The sequence below is a fragment of the Dreissena polymorpha genome, chromosome 15, assembly GCF_020536995.1.
Source record: "Dreissena polymorpha isolate Duluth1 chromosome 15, UMN_Dpol_1.0, whole genome shotgun sequence".
In the NCBI taxonomy this organism is placed as follows: Eukaryota; Metazoa; Mollusca; class Bivalvia; order Myida; family Dreissenidae; genus Dreissena; species Dreissena polymorpha.
In genome coordinates, this window is record NC_068369.1 from 25,329,726 (window position 1) to 25,342,386 (window position 12,661).

General features: G+C 36.3%; 1 protein-coding gene across 3 annotated transcripts in view; it reads right to left on the reverse strand.

Moving 5' to 3' along the window:
* Nucleotides 1–7,384, reverse strand: part of LOC127860380 (GA-binding protein alpha chain-like) — a 34,891-nt gene extending 27,507 nt beyond the window's left edge. The window contains exon 1 of one of the 3 annotated variants that reach the window (XM_052398420.1): nucleotides 7,225–7,384. The gene's annotated coding sequence lies outside the window, so the exon portion shown is untranslated. Of the gene's footprint in view, nucleotides 1–6,923; nucleotides 7,084–7,224 lie in introns of those variants that run through there. The other 2 variants (XM_052398422.1, XM_052398421.1) reach the window with 2 other exon arrangements.
* Nucleotides 7,385–12,661: the final 5,277 nt, after the last annotated feature.

Genomic DNA, 12,661 nt, shown 5'->3' on the forward strand with positions numbered 1-12,661 from the left:
AAAACCTCATAATTTCTGGCAAATATTGATGATAAATGTGTTTAGAATTGCATGAACACATATGTTATCCATTTTCCGGAAGTAAACAAACATGTGCACTATGCAGATGAACCATTTGTGACTAAGGCAACGTTTAACGGGATGTGAGCACATGGAGCACTGTTTTTATTCAACCAATCATCCATTAACTCTATAAATTAAGATTGATGCAATATGTACTAATTATTTTTCTGAAAATCAGCCAAAAACGAAAGTAAATTTATGTCTCTGGTATCGGTCAGCGCTCGATTTGTTTGACATATAATACACTGAACACCGTGTAATAATAGTTTCTTTGGACTTGATTTGGGCCATGAAATACAAAAGATGCATCTATCCCTAGCAATTAACGACCCTTATCATAAAACACCCTGGTGTGAATGCCCGATAAAATCAATAATTTGCCGATATATCGCTGATAATGTGTCAAAAACAACACTGGATTACTTGACTAGTAGATATGGTTTGTTAATTTAATAGGGGGCAATAAAGGGATTAGCGATGGTAATTAAAGCCAGACGGAGCTTGAATAAGGAACTTTATTGTGAACTTAAAAAGCGTATATCGTTTTGTTCGAATGTCAGGACAAATAGTGTTACATCGGGACACCGGGACAAACACCCCAAAAGCAGAACTGTCTCGCCAAGATCGGGACGTCTGGCATGTATGCCAAATGACCAAATATCACTGTTAAACAATTTGAAGTGAGATGCTTTATTGTCTGATGTTTTAATTTTTTTCCCTTTCAAATGATGTACATTGGTGTGATTCTATGTTTTAATAATTAATTTTGAAACATTTATGCAGCATACTGTTTAATACATTGATGTTAACATTATTATATTATTTTGGTTATCTGTGTTGATTATCAAGTTGAAAACATGTTATTTATACACAAATAAAGCTTATTAAGACTTATGGAGCTATGACTTATGAATGTACTTATTGTTTTTTATGTAATAACATACTTTTTAAAGTGATAATATAGTCAATGACATTAATGTAGTAAGGTTTCTTTAAATGATTGTTCTTATTAATATGGTTGGAATAACCGACAGTTTTCACGCAGCGTAAAAAGTGGCGACAACTTTTTTGGGGCCAGTGAAACCCCCTGGTCCCCTCCAGTGAAACCGGTAGGGGACAATAATAATGGAAATACATGTAATATACTTTTACAATTATTAATAACAAAACAAGAGCACCGCATAACGAGTACCAATGCTCGACTGCGGGTTCAGTTTTGAATAAATGAAAGCTTGTCAGATTAAAAAAATTTTAGAGGTCACAATGCCTCTGGTTTTTTAGCCGAGCTTTAAATTAATATGCAACGGGGAGCATTCCAAACATTAATGCGCGCTCGAAAGTGCCCTTTAGACAAAATTCTGCCCATGGAAAATGCATTTTGACAAAATAGCCCTGTGCCCTTTTCAAATCCTAGCTGGACCACTGTCAGATGACATGAAGTTGAACACATGCAGCTTAATTTGCACGCGCTTTTTAACAGGACAAAGGATCAAAACTACATACCTTGGCACTGATGATTTTAAGCTAGACGTTGTTAACCTAGCAATTACATTAAATTTCAGGGATATGTTTTGGATAACAAATCTAATTATGCTCAGTTGAGAGTAACTTGCAGTCTTTTCAGGTTTAGGTTTAATGCTGTTTGTTGCTCATCAGTATCTAATTCTAAGGTTTGGAGATGAAGCCTTAAAAACTTGAACCTAGCAATGAAGGTCTTAAATTAAATTTAACTTTCTACTGGACTACAAATGAGTGAAAATATGTATCATAGTGGTAAAGGGTTAAGGGATAAAAGACTGCGTGGCAAAGCTATATTACTTAAGCCAAAATGTCCCAGAGAAAAAACAGTCGTAATGGGGTTAGTTCAAAGTTCTAGAGTTTCCCCATTTACTTTACGCACTGACTGCGATTAGGAACCAAAATTAATCATTTTGGATTGTTTTGTTATGTCCATATGTTCAATCAAAATGATGAGTGGAATATTTTTCGAATGCACAAAAGTTTGTACATGCTGATCTTTTAAGATGAATAGGTAAACCTAGGGATTGCTTTATAATTCAAAGACTTCTTTGAAGGAGTCAAACGGACTACTGTAAATATTGTCAATTTATTGAAAATCTTTTAATATAGTTATGTAATCACTCTCAATATTGCTAATGTTGTATATGAAGCATATAAAATCAATGATGGAAACTAAAGTTTTACAATTGGTTGCCAACACTGGCCACCTTCTTTAGTATTTTGGTTGCCCAGCTACAGCGTAACCAGCCCAGTACCATATACAGTCATGTGTATCTAATACTTTCTGTACATAAAATAATGGATAACTAAACAACAACATTTCTTACATGACTAACTTTCTGTGTATTATGTCTTAATATGAGTCTATATAACAAGAGGGCCTGAAAGGCTCAAAGTCGCTCACCTGAGATTCAAAGGAACTGACCTGTTCTATGCAGCCCAAGATGTCATTAGAACAAAATGTTCTTGCCAACTTTCATGACTAGTGAACATCCTGGCAGCCACGTTTTTCAACAGACCAGAACCATTTTCATACACATCCAAGATATTATTTAAACAAATATACTGACAAAGTTTCATGAAGATTCATAAGTCCATATAAGGAAAAATATGCCCCACCCACTGGTGGCCATGTTTTTGAAGCAACTGGAACCATTTTCGAACTTGTCCAATACATCATTGAGACAAATTTTCTGACAAAGTTTCATGATGATCGTACAATAAATATGGCTTCTAGAGTGTTAACAAGGTTTAACTATAGCTATATAAGGAAAAATGCCACGCCCCCTTGGCGGCCATGTTTTTCCACGAACCGGAACCATTTTCAAACTCATCATAGATATTATTGGGACAAATCATCTGACCAAGTTTCATGATGATAGGGCAATAAATGTGGCCTCTAGAGTGTTAACAAGGTTTTACTAAAGCATGATATATAGCCATACAAGGAAAAATGCCCCGCCCCCTAGTGGCCATGTTTTTTAAGCAACCGAAACCATTTTTGAACTCATCCAAGATATCATTAGGACAAATCTTCTGACCAAGTTTCATGAAGATCGGATTATAAATGTGGCCTCTAGAGTGTTAACAAGGTTTAACTATAACCATATAAGGAAAAATGCCACGCCCCCTGGCAGCCATGTTTTTTAAGCAACCAAAACCATTTTCGAGCTCATTCAAGATATCATAAAGACAAAACTTCTGACCAAATTTCATGAAGATTGGACAATAAATGTGGCCTCTAGAGTGTTCACAGGGTTTTACTATAGCCATATATAGCCATATAAGGAAAAATGCCCCGCCCCTTGGCAGCCATGTTTTTCACATGAACGTAACCATTTTCGAACTCATCCAAGATATCATTGAGACCAATCTTCTGACCAAATTTCATAAAGATTGAACAATAAATGTGGCCTCTAGAGTGTTAACAAGGTTTTACTATAGCCATATAAGGAAAACTGCCCCGCCCCCTGGGGGCCATGTTTTTTCACCGATCTAAACCATTTCCCCACTCGTTCGAGATATCAATGAAACCAATGTTTTGACCAAGTTTAATGATGATTGGGCAAAAATTGTGACTTCTAGAGTGTTCATCAGGTTTCTCTATAGCCATATAAGGAATACTGCCCCGCTCTCTGGCGGCCATGTTTTTCAACGGACCGGAACCATTTTTGAACTCAACCAGCATATCATTTAGACAAACATTTACACAAAGTTACATGAAGATTGGGCATCAAATGTGACCTCTACAGTGTTCACAAGGTTTTTCTTTTTTTGACCTAGTTACCTTGTTTTTAACTCAGCATGACCCAGTTTCGAACTCAGTCGAGGTATCAATGGGACAAATGTTCTGACCAAATTTCATGAAGATCAGACACTAAATGTGGCCTCTAGAGTTTTCACAAGGCAAAATGTTGACGACGCACGACAGACAAAAGGCGATCACAAAAGCTCACCATGAGCACGTTGTGCTCAGGTGAGCTAAAAACATTTCATTGGCTTTGATAAATGAATTTTATAAAACTTTATTCACAGTTGCCAATTTTATTAAATGTGTAATTTCACTCAATTTTTTCATACTTAAAAAAGCAAGTTGCCTGAACGGACTACCATTTTTTGAATTTGAGTAACCCAGGCCAAAATCTACTGGCCCCGGGCTCACGGGCAACCACTAATTTCCATCCTTGAAAATAAATCTGAAACTGAAATACATTTTGTTCATATATTATATTGAATATAAATCTTGAAATCGCTTGAAATGCATTTAAAGAATATATTTACCGGTAAACTGAAGAAAAAAACTTGAAATAAAAGAATGTTGTTATACATGTAACTTTGCACAGATGTGACAATCAAAGGTGCAAAAGAAGGAAAAATGTCCAACACGTTTTGAATGCCTGCCCCGTTGTACGCTCCAAATATTACCAATATAAAAAGTAGCTTAATATTTGAGAGCGTAAACAAGTTGGACTAAATTATCAGTGGCACGAACTGGTAGTGGCACGAACTGGTAGAGGCACGAAACATCTAACACCCCTATAAAGAATATTCGGTTTACTAACGACTCGCCCCCTTAACGACTCGCCCCATAACGACTCGCCCCACTTTTTATAACGACTCGCCCCACTTTTATAACGACTCGCCCCACATGTATAACGACTCGCCCCACATAGATAACGACTCGCCCCGTCATTACTTAAATGGTAGGATTTTTATTTAATTTCGATTTTATTGTGTTTAACTTTCACCTTTTTCAGGAACTTTCAACAGAAACTGGAATACTGTATCGCATCCTGCATGATATGTTCAAGATTTCTACACCTGGAATTTTATCAACTCTTGCAAATGATATTATGCGTTACCACAGTAACATAACTATGTTTTTGCGTATATAATATATAACGACTCCCTCCATCATTTTTATTGTTACATTTTTAGCATCTATGTTAAATGTAAACAGTACAGATGAATAGAAAGAGAAATATATACCGGTAAGAAAAACTTTTTTTGTGTTGATGGTTAATTAGATACTTATGTACTTATATACAACAACAACAACAACAACTTATAAAAATAGAAAGTTACGCAGTGTGTATATTAATATCAATACATTGAATTAATAAGAAAAGTTTACAAAAAGACAGTAATACATCAGTAATCAATATAATTATATCTTAATATTATCAACATTGAATTTATGAAAATGATTTTATTCAAACGTTTTATTCATAACAAATTTAAACACTTTTTACACAAACAACAACAACAGCAACAACAACTATTTACACAGGTCCGTACATGGCTGAACACAAGTCCAGCAGCTGCGCTGCAAATACAGAGTGCAAAGTTGACACACGAAAATACTACAACGCAAAAAAATAATTTATCTTCGACTGTACGTTTTAGAAGTACTTACCAGTGTAACCACATTTTATGTGATGCTACCGTGAACAGTTGTCACATGTCACCACTCTGGAGTTTTGGTACACCCGTCGTAGACAAAACAAACAAGGAGGCGCAGGCATGGTGTTAGTCGAATTATCAATTTAAAATTATGGTATACTATTATCATGTATACATCTTTAAATACTAAACTCCGCAGTGGCACGTATTACTCAATTAAAGTTATAACCATTAAAGTAATTAAACAAATCGTGGAATTAATTGATTTATCACAAATGATTTCTTGTTTATTTGAAACCATTGCAAATTTTCCGCGATAATTGTTCACACCTACAAATTAAAAGAACCGCCATTTAATTAGCATTTAATGTTTATTTGAAACGATTGAAAACTTTCCGCGCTAATTGTTCACACCAAAATTTAAAAGAAACGCCATTTGATTAGCATTTTAAAGTAAAGTTTGTGTGTAAAACACAAAAGGGCTGATACGCATTTTTATAATATGAAAAAAGATTTTTTAAACGTGTGTTGTGTATTCAGATCAACTGGTAATAAATAGGTAGATTTAAGATTATAATGGTAATCTTAAAATTATAAATAAAAAATTATCTTACAGATGAATTGTGTCCGTAAAATTTCTGCAAAAAATAAATTTCGGCAAAGACCTTTTTTCATTTTTCTTACCTTTCAATTCTCGTATATATGAAAATATCTTTACCACGAAGCAAGGTATTCACGCTTTCGCGATTATGACACGTGTATTGTTGATTGTCATCACCCGCCGGCGGTAATGTACCTGTCAATTATGTTGTTAATTCATCAGTCTCCTTTATAACGATAATCCCTAAATTCTTGAGTAATTTAACCTGGAAATTTTTAATTGTCGATATGATCTTAGCCTTTGCTTCTTTTTATAAATATAAAGGAAAGTATGACATGAGACAAATGTTCCAATATCCAATAGTCTTGCTTTATGATAATATTGTCACTGAACAAAGATGTAAAAAAAAAATCATAAAATAAAAATTATTACTTATCAGAATATGCCTGCAATAGACGTATATAAGGTCAGGTATAAGGCAAAAAACCGCTGAACGATGGTTATCAAACAATGCCGAACCTTATATTCATATTATGAATTGATTTCATTTATATTACCATTTATAATATAACATTTTATTTTGATAGGGCGAGTCGTTATATATGTGGGGCGAGTCGTTATACATGTGGGGCGAGTCGTTATAAAAAGTGGGGCGAGTCGTTATGGGGCGAGTCGTTAAGGGGGCGAGTCGTTACATTACCGAATATTCTTAGCATTTATAATTTACCCTTATAACACATATTTGTATTTTTCAAAGTTATAAACATATTTAAATCTTGTCATTGTTTTATTTTCAGTTAAAGGTCTAAAATGCAGAACAGCATGATTGACCTACATTCGAGAGAACACTAAGCACCTCAAAATGGCGGACATTGTCGTGCATTTCTTTTCAACCATGTTTTATAACTCAAAACAGTGGTTAAATATGAAAACTTAATGATTCCAAACTTTCACTATGAGAACAGCAGGAAGAGGAAATCGATGTCTGCTACAGCGCAAGAGTTCGAGTGAAAACTTCCGGCTAAAATCGCACGTTTTCACATCCTGTTTCGAAACATTTTGGTCTGAACACAAGAAGGTCAAGTTACGACGAGATACGCAGCACAAAAACACTTTGAAAACACTCAACTAATTACCTCAAGTGAAGTTTGGTAGTCGAAATATCTTTTTATTAGAAATCTTGGTCCCAAACAAAATCAAAATATAAACAAATTCCGACCGGAAACTTATTTTAGCGGAAATGAAAGACTTTCAGGATCTTCCGCTTCATTTTTCGCTATCACGTGACCAAGTTATTTTTTTAGCACACCAAAATTGCGAATTTTAAACGAAAATATTGTAGGTTACACGCTACTCTATTACAGTTACATAAAAAGACAACGTCGTCGAACCATTAATCGTGGTCGCGACTTAGTATTACAATTCCGTACAGAAGACAGCGCTTGCATATGGGATTTCATAGGCTGATTAAGACGGACACGGAAACGGCGTACGTCCGCCCCAAAATGTTTAAATAGTTCGCCTTGGATTTTCCCTCACGCAAACTTCTTTGCAATCAAAACACTGTGTTTTTTTTTGGTAGATTCGTGAAGTCAATTTACTGTCAGCTTACAGTAAGCTTATTTATCATGTTCATGTCTAACGCTAAATTCCTCGCTTTGTTAAAATTACGAATCTCTGGTAGCTGAACATACAGTTGCAAATTGGGAAAAACTTCCAACTGTACATAAAACACAACCATCTTGTTCCTGAGACACGCAGCAAACATCAGACGTTTCTTTTTTACGTTTAAAAAATAATGTTACATGATTATCATATAAGTGTGAATCAGTATGCAGGACCAGATGTTTACAAATGATAATTTACAACAATTTGTAAAATCCATCCTACTAAGTTGAATACTTACACGAAGTTAAACTAAATGCATACATTTTCTTATAACTGCTTATAATAAGAACAGTTTAAATAAAACCATTACATTGTAAATGAATTGAAACGAATTTTTTCTGCATATCATCGGCGTATGAATCCTTGTAAAATTACGTAAAAACTAAACACAAACCCGGTCAGCGTTTAGGCTAATTAAACGTAAAACTTCGTTCTGCTTATAAAACGGCGAGATGCAGAAAGTGCTTTTTTATCTGCAAATAATTGAAGCAGAATTTGATATAAACATGACGCGCCATGACAATAAGAGAATCTGATGTAATAGCTACAACCCTATCTCAAAGGTTTGAGGCATAAGCGGAGGAAGTCAGTCCTCTGGGAGGAGGATTTGTTTATGTCCACCACCAGCAATATGCAGCTGACGAGTATGCACAGTTCCGTATGGTCAAACGCAGATATATTTCAGCATTGTCTTAACATACATGCCGGTTCTTCATACTAACAAGAGGCTATTCTCTTTTTACATAAGCTCGACAAGATCTAACACAGCTGCAGTCCAGCCAATTGTGGGTGTTTATTTCAGTCATGCGTTTGACTGCTGCTGCTGTTGGTGCTGCTGCTTCTGCTTCCGATAGACTTCTGTGTTGTGCCGAGTTTGAGTTCTGTTTTATTCGGAAGAAACAACATGAAATTTAAAGGAATGTCTGAGTTGTGTAGCTCATCGCCAGTGATCGTCATAACGAGGATAAAGACGTTGTATAAACACATGTTAAAGGGGCCTTTTCACAGATTTTGGCATGTATTGAAGCTTGTCATTCAATGCTTAATATAGATAAATGTAAACATTGGATCTAAAAAGCTCCAGTAAAAAACAAGAATAAAATTAAAGACAGAAAAAAGTAACCCTAAACTGGGCTCGAACCACTGACCCCTGGAATAAAAGTCTATCGCTTAACTACTCGGCCTTCCGTGTTCATACTTTGATTGTTGTATTTTATACTTTATATAAGCAAGCCTCGTAGTTTCATAAAATATTGCGACAACAACAAAACTCTTCAAAATTATTAAATCGTTTCGCGTTGCAACGCATTATATTTTTCAGGTTTTTAAATCGTCAAAAAATGCATATAATGGATAATGGTAAATGTTCAGTATTACAGTGTCCTCACACGTATCATAACTACAACGAACATTAAATTTTGCGAATCTGAAACAATTTTTTTCTTAATTTTGTCAATTTACCAAAACGTGAAAAGGCCCCTTTAAACTGAGAAGACGCTTGTATATTGTAGGACGAACACCGACGAAACGTAATATACATGTACAAGGAAATACCGAATGGTCATCGAAATAAGGAATGATTTGAAGTGCCACTCGATATAACATTGTGTATCGGTGAACGGAACCGATATTTATTTGGTAAACTCCCGTCCAAGTAAACGTTCACAATTATTCAAAGATACGCGCAATCGTTGTTTATCAAATTCTGTGACCACGTGTGTCAACCCGTGTGAGTTATAGAGTAGCGTAGGTGGAATGCATGTGTACCCTTACGACCAATTATGCTCAGGTTGATAACGTGCCTGGTGCTAGCAATTAGTTTGGGTGTTAGTACGATATAAGTTATCAAATCAGTATTTAATAGAAATTGATAACGGCGTTTCAGTTTCTACAATCATGAGTTGCGTAGAACGACTCCCTTTTAAATTTGATTTTAAGTTGAAGGCACAATTAAATATAGCACGAAGTATTAGAATCATGAGCGTCAGAAAGTACGAAGTCACAATGATATGCTGTTTCCGCGTACGTAATGTCATCAGAACAGATGTGGTTTTCATACATGATAAGTTGGATTTGGTCACGCACAGTGTCGCAATACGTGCTTGTATGAATCACCGTTTAATTATATAAATATTATTTGTAATAAATACAATTTGCTAAATGAGGTAACCAATCAATGGAAAGAAAAAAGTTGCAAAGTAATATTCAGTTTAGATAGAATCAACAGACGCGTTTTAATTAGAGGGACATTGTACTCTGTTTGATCTAGAGAGGCATATCGTGGAAACAAATAAGACGCGTTCTGGAAAAACTGGTCTTAATGCATGTTCTTAAAGTGTTGTCTCAAATAAGCCTAGGCAGTCCGCACAGTGACGAAATTTCTGCTTTAACGAATTTTGTGTTTCTATTCTAATAAAAAAAATCCTGTCTAGGCGGAAAGTGTCGTCCGTGATTAGTCTGTGCAGTCGGGTAAATCTGGGATGAGACTTTATGCACAATAATTAAGCCATGTTATCACAGAACGCGGCTAAAAGTGTTAATGCACGTGAGTTTAAGGGACGTTCGTTAGAAGACTCTTGTCCTAATTTAGAAGACTCTTTTCCTAATTTTCGTCTTCGATGTTCCAAGCACGGATGTAATATTGAAATGTGAAATTAATAATTCAGCCTGGCGAAGTTGTTCTTTTTTATTTCCTTTAATTACTGTACCGTTGAATCACACACATAAACACTTCGCAATGAAACATTAGGTCCGTTTAGCGTTCAACCTTATATTAACCCCAAAGCACCTGACAAACTTAATAACATTTGAGAGGTCCCAAGCAAACTAATTTATTTACAAACAATAGCCACTTGTCTAAGCCAACGATCAAACGCAAAACCGAGTAAAAGCTCTTCGAAAGTCTTTAAGAATTGCGATACGTATTTTGTATGAAATAAAATGATACATATCATTGTAACCATTCTGGTAGCAACTAAAACTGACATGCTGTAAACATCAAAGCTATTATTTCATCGATACTTTATCATTCGATCAAACCAGGAGTTAAGCAGGGGGTCCCGATAATGGGTCATTTATTAAGAATCATTCATTCAGATTAGGATGAAACCCCCGACTGTTTACCGTTTCATACAGTTACGACAACACGCTTTTATTCACAATATTAGTCACCCCTACGCCTGACTCACACGTTATTAAACACTATTGAGCCCTCTTTACTTTTAATTAAAAATCTTTGTACAAAACTCAGCATAAAAGGTAACATCCATACATTTTGTTCAATAGTGATACCCCGCAACAAAGAGGACGGGGAATATTGGATCCATGAGAACCTCTGTCCGTCTGCCATCATTCATACGTTAATTAAGCTTATTGGCTCATTGTCCACCTGAAATTGCCCACAAGTCAACCGGGGGTGACTAGAAGCCGACGCTAGTCACCTCGGGGTGTCTAGAATCGGCTTCATGTCACTCCAGGGTGACTTATGAGCCATTTCAGGTCGACAATGACCCAATGAGCGTTCATTTGTGTTGCTTGTTATGTGAGCCGCGCTCTAGGAAAACGGAGCTGATTGTGCGTAAATGTCGTCCCAGATCAGAGTTTGCAGTCCGCACAAGCTAATCGGGACGACACCTTTCGCCTCGACTGGACATTTGTTTCGAAGTGACTTCTTTTACACGATACATTCCATAAAGTTGGAAAGAGTCCTCCCTGATTAGCCTGTGCGGACTAATATGCTCAAATATGATGAAATATAGTTGATAAGAATAAATAAAGTAAAAAGTTCTTCTTTTGAAGCAATTGTTAATAGGTCTGTTTAAGAAATAACAATGTTTTCATAGACGTTTTTGTAAACGAGCCACGGATTGTATGCCTATGCGGCCAGCGTAGCTCAAACAAACCTGTTCTGGAGCTACACATAACGCGAGTCTCATAAGACAGTCTAGTTCATGACCAGACTCTTTGTTGTTGTTTTGTTTTTTATCGAGTGCACCGGGATTGTCTCCCATATGGCCATCGCCCCCAGAAAGACGTGTTAGTTGGTTACGGGGGATAGTGCAAGATACAGGAGAAACCCCGTTCTAGAGGTGACCCTGGGTCTTTTAGTGCCCGGTGTATAGCACCTAGTACACTGCACCTCGGTTTAACGTCTCATGCGAAAGACGAGTTAGTAGGTTAGGTGCAGCGGGGGATCAAACCAGCGATCTCTGGATTGTGAAGCCAGTGTGTTACCACTAGACCACGGATCCGCTACCTGACCAGACTCTGTGGATGCCCAGGCTATCTGTTCTGCAGCCATGCTGGCCGCATATGGCGTAAGACCCATCATCGAATGAAGCGGGTCAAATATTCACCCTACTGTTCAATGTATGTAATCAGTATCTGTAATCCAGAAACATCAGTAGATACCTGTCTGGTACCATCCGTTCGTCTTTTATATAAGGCAATTGGCAAATAGCCTCCATACTATAGGGCAAAACAAACTACACACTATTAAATATAAACGTTATTCACGCCAGGGTCATGCAAACCATCGGGAGTTTATGCCATCTGAAGGATTTGTTAACCTCAAACCTAGCCCAGTTAAAATCAATTATACAACAAACACACGTACACCAACATTGTATATAGTCTGCGTTAACCGCTTTGCTACAGTATTGCATTTAACAATTGGCGATGTAAACCTACAGAAAGGCGTCCGAATCTCAGAATGTGCATAATTTGTTATTTAAATAAAGAAAGCATATCGAATATCCGATTAAATTTCAATGTATTTATTCAATTGCATAGGGACTATCCAGCACAATAGCAGAATGACAATTTTCAGAGGCACGATCAGATGGAATCCTGTCAAGTTGACACGATTTAAGAAATCAGCATCAACTAGGACAAAATCCAGATCAT